The sequence below is a fragment of the Rutidosis leptorrhynchoides genome, chromosome 1, assembly GCF_046630445.1.
Source record: "Rutidosis leptorrhynchoides isolate AG116_Rl617_1_P2 chromosome 1, CSIRO_AGI_Rlap_v1, whole genome shotgun sequence".
In the NCBI taxonomy this organism is placed as follows: domain Eukaryota; kingdom Viridiplantae; phylum Streptophyta; class Magnoliopsida; order Asterales; family Asteraceae; genus Rutidosis; species Rutidosis leptorrhynchoides.
In genome coordinates, this window is record NC_092333.1 from 241,098,047 (window position 1) to 241,102,746 (window position 4,700).

The 4,700-nt window shown below is 41.4% G+C and overlaps 1 non-coding gene across 1 annotated transcript; it reads left to right on the top strand.

The window, feature by feature from the left end:
• Positions 1 to 4,135: 4,135 nt before the first annotated feature.
• Positions 4,136 to 4,242, top strand: LOC139886961 (small nucleolar RNA R71). Its single transcript, XR_011772817.1, has one exon. It is a non-coding gene; the product is annotated as a small nucleolar RNA R71 (small nucleolar RNA).
• The last annotated feature ends 458 nt before the right edge of the window (positions 4,243 to 4,700 follow it).

The following is a 4,700-nucleotide window of genomic DNA, read 5'->3' on the forward strand; positions in this document are numbered from 1 at the left end:
AAATATAAATTTTTTTTTAGAGACTTCATCTCGAGAAACTTTTTGCCGTTAAACTTTTTCAAGACCTTTGCCATGATACTTGAGAGGTTTATAACATCGGGTTTTAGGAAGGAATCTCATTTTCTGGATTTTTCGAGAAATAGTAAAGGTGATATGAATGTGGTGGTGGAGTAGAAGTAGTGGATGTGCGGGAGGTTTATGTTTGAAAAATGGCTAGCTATTTTGATTACCGCCGGATCACATTTCATTGCTTGGAGATGTAAATCTAAAGCAAGTTCTGATTCTGAGCACAGACATCGGGACTCTCAACGGAAAATAGTGAAGCATTAAGGATGAATGCTGGTCATATTTGGGGTGCCTCACCATAATTAATTTAGATCGATAATGCCTTAGTCATGCAATGCTCTATTAGAGATTTCAATCTAACAAGAATTCCACCTTACTTAAGCCTTAATTTTTATTGACAAACGTTTTAGGTTTTCAAAAATACTCTTTCGAAAAGGGTTTCTTTTGCAAAAATTTTGAAATTTGGCTTAAGGACTTGGAATCTTCATAATGGGTTATTATAATTCAGCATAAAAGATACCAACATCCTACACTTAGACGAACATTGTCCTCAATGTTCCTAGTGTCCCACACCTAGGAGTTTTAGTTGAAGATTTGGGAGTATTTGTCTAGTGTTTATTGGGTGTTATCCCACACTTAGTGATAAGCTAGGATGTGGCATAGTTTGAATCTTGAGCTAGTAGCGAAAAGAAAGAAATACCCCTAGCAGATGCGGCTGGCTTCCTTGCTTCTTTATCGGCTCATTTGTCTTCCTTTATTCTTCTACTCTACTTTATTACACGGGTTGCCTCCCGAGAAGCGCTTTTGTTTAAGGTCGTTGGCTCGACCGTAGTGATGCTTCAAAAAGTAAACATTCCTTGCTGATGGTTGTGATCTTGGTCTTCTCGAGGGAATGTGAGTCTTGGTGGATAAATCCTGAGAAAGTGTCGGACCAATAGTGGTAATAGATCTGGTACTTCTCTTGAAGATCTTCTGAAAGATAAGTAGTGCGCAGTTTCGGCTCTTGATAAGTCCTGAAGTCCGATGAGGATATGATCCACAGCTCTGCTGGTTAACCCATGAATGTTAATCATAGAAGTAGTGCTGGTGTTGATGATTTCTCTGATGGAATGCTCATTTCGGAGGTCTTCAAATAGTGTTAGAAACTGTATCTTTAGAATCTCGAAGTCTTCGGAACGAAGATCTCCACAGTAAGAGTCTGTTGCTTTGTACAGATTAGTTAAGAGATGAAGCTGGAAAGAAGTGAACAGCAATCCTGATCCGAGTATTAATTTCACTGTCTTTGAGTATATCTCCCGACATTCAGCTTTAAATGTGAAACTAGATCCGTGGATTCTTGGAAGATACGTGATAGTTGCTTCGTAACATAGGTGGCAATGTTGACTCTACCTGGTTCAAGATGAGAGAACGGATTGTTTCTCCTTGCTTCCTCCATAACAGCGTCTTGTAACTCTTTGATAAACAGATCAACGTGGTGATCAATTGTTACGTAAATCACTAGTCTGTCTGGTATGCTTTCGAAATTATCTCTATCCAAAAGAGCGATAAGACTGTGAATATCCTCGATCATTTACAAATCAGAGTGATAAGTTGGGCATCCGGTGGAGAGATCCATATGCTTCCGGATGAGAGTCAGTAGTGCTCGTTGGTTTCGTGAGAACGGAAGTGCAGATCCGGCTAAGGCATTATAAACCTTAGAGTAAATGATCTTCTGATCTCGACAGAATCTTGTTTCAAGAATAGTGCGAACCACTAAATTATGCTCTCGTTGCCTTTCTTCGTGATAGATATGATCGTGAAGAGAATTGATAAAGTCTTTAATGCATTCTTCTAGGATTTAAACATCGTTGTCTTCTCTTCGGAGATAGAGGTGGTGTTCTTCTCTGATAGCCATGATTCGTTCAGTTAAGGGTAGCAAAAAATCAATGATTGATTTTCAGAGGGCTTCGAGGATGTCTTCTAAATCATCGGTATCGTTGATGAAGGTGATCATGTCTGCGTGTGTGGATATAACCGGAATTCGATCTGAAGAAGAGTCTGACTCCCCTTGATCTGGTTTGGTTGGAGAGTGTGAGTTATTCAGAATGTCTTCATGATGCTCTTCCTCATCATCATCGGTATCTGGTTCCTCTGAGGATGCATCTGATGAACGGGTTTCTTCAGTATTCCGATTCTCCACTTTGATACTTGCAGGATCAATTTCTATATCCTTAACCTCAGCCTTATCGGTCTTCTTCTTGAAGCGAATGATTAAACTATGATCTGTCGTTTCAAGCCTCATTATTTCTTCATGACGCTCAATGCTTGGAACGGGTATCGTCGCAGTTTCTTTTACGTCTTCCATTTCCTCTTCCTCCTCAGATTCCTCCTCTTTCTCTATTTCTTCGCTGGGATCCTCTTCTTCCATTTCTGGGTCGTCTACAGACTGTGTTTCGACACCCATCTCGACATCATGGCTGGTGGTGATGACTCATCGTCGGAAGTGATCCGTCTGGTGGAAATAGCAAACATCTCTGCCTGTCCAGAAAGATCGGTTGGTTGGTCAATTTTGAAGGTAACGCTCTCCCCATGTGATCGTAAGATCAAGGTTTGATTGTACACATCAATGACAGTCCTAGCCGTATTCATAAAAGGTCTTCCTAACACTACTGGGGTGTGTAGGTCTTCCTTGATATCCATCACTACGAAATCTGTAGGGTACAAGAATTTGTTGACTTTCACCAAGATGTTCTCAACTATGCCCTTAGGATATTGAATTGTATGATCGGCAAGTTGGATTGTCATTTTAGTTGGTGACAAGTCTCCTAACTCTAGTCTCTTGTAGAGAGAATAGGGGATTAGGTTGATACTTGCTCCTAAATCTGCTAGCGCATGAATGGTTCCAGATTGGTAGATTAAACACGGGAAAACGAATCGGCCCGTATCTCCTAGCTTTGGTGGTAGAGAGTTTCTGAGTAATGCAGAGCATTCTTCATTAAGTGGAATTTTGTTAGAATCTGGTATCCTCTCATTTGTAGAAAGAAGCCTTCGGATGTATCTCTTCTGGTTGGGAACTTTGGACATGGTGTCCAGGAATCTTCCATCAAGTTTGAAGGAATAAAGCTTGGATGGTTCTTCTTGTAGCCTTCCAGGATAAGGTACGCGAACTGGAGTTTCAGGGGTCAGCTTCTGAGTATATGTCGATTTGTTTTTGAGCCTGGCTGATCTTCTCCTTGGTTCTTCGTCTGGGATTACGGAATCCATTTCCTTTGCTTCTTCTATGTGGGGATTTTGAATAGTATTACTTGGTAATCTTCCCTGCGATCGGGTTTCAAGGCGTTGTGATAACTGTCCGAGCTGCGTTTCCAAACTTTTGAGCAGAGCCAATTGATTTCTCATTAGTATCTCCGTCTGATCTTGTCTGGCTGCAGTTCTCTGATTTAGCTGTTGTTATCCTTGAATGAACTGAGTTAACTGATCATCAGCTCCGAGAGTGGGGTTAGCTGCTTTTGTAATTTGGGTGGTAGGGGAATTTTCCTCAACTGGGGGACCAGTGAGTGGAAGTGGTTGATCGTAGGTCGATTGAGATTGTTGGGCTGGATAAGGTGGATAGCGGTAGCGAAAAGGTTGATTGTTTCGCTGAAATTGGTTAACCCTAGGTGGTTGATTGAATCTGGGATTTGGTGGACGAGCTGGGTATTGAATGTAACAGACTGAACTGTCAGGGTTTTCGTACTCAACTTGATATTCTTCAGTGGGTTGCGGGTTGGTACAATTAACACAAGCCTGAGCTTGGTTAACCTGCTGCGGCTGCGTCTTTAATTCTCCGAGTTGTTTAGCAAGAGATTCCATCTAATCCGTTAGGGACTTGATGGCCTCCGTTTGATTGTTAAGTGCAGAGAGTTGGGTAGATGATGAAGTTGTTTCACCACTGTTCTAGTCATGATGATGCATTGTCATGTTTTCGAGTAATTCTCATGCTTCGTCTGCGGTTTGGTTCATCAGATTCCCTTGAGCTGCTACATCGATCTTCGTCCTATGATTTACCGTAAGACCATTGTAGAAGGTACAGATTTGGGCTGACCGTTCTAACTGGTGATTAGGGCATTTCTTTAGCAGGGTTTTGAATCGCTCCCATGCAATGTAAAGAGATTCATCATAACTTTGTTTGAAGTTAATGATGTCATTCTTCAGTTTGGTTTGTTTAGAAGGAGGGAAATATTTGGGTAGGAATTTAGTAGCCATCTCCGTCCATGACGTGATGGAATCTTTTTCCAGTCCTTCAAACCAAGTTTGAGTATGATGAGTGAGAGAATAGGGGAACAAGTATAGCTGGACTATATCTTGTCCTATCCCTGGCTGTTTGTAGGAGTTCGAAAGAGATATGAATTTATCAAGGTGAGAATTAGGATCATCATTCGGTAATCCATGAAACTGACAGCTATTTTGAATGAGCTGGATGATGTGATGTTTTAACTCGAACGAGTGTCCTTGAATCTCTGGAAATCTGATTGGTCCTCCTCGACCTTCAATCGAGGGTTTGGTGTTTTCTCCTAAAGTAACGCGTAACGCCATTTGATTTCTGATTCGTGCTTCCTTGCGTGCTTTAGAGATTATTGCGTCTGGATCAGGTACGAATAACAATGGCCCTGGTC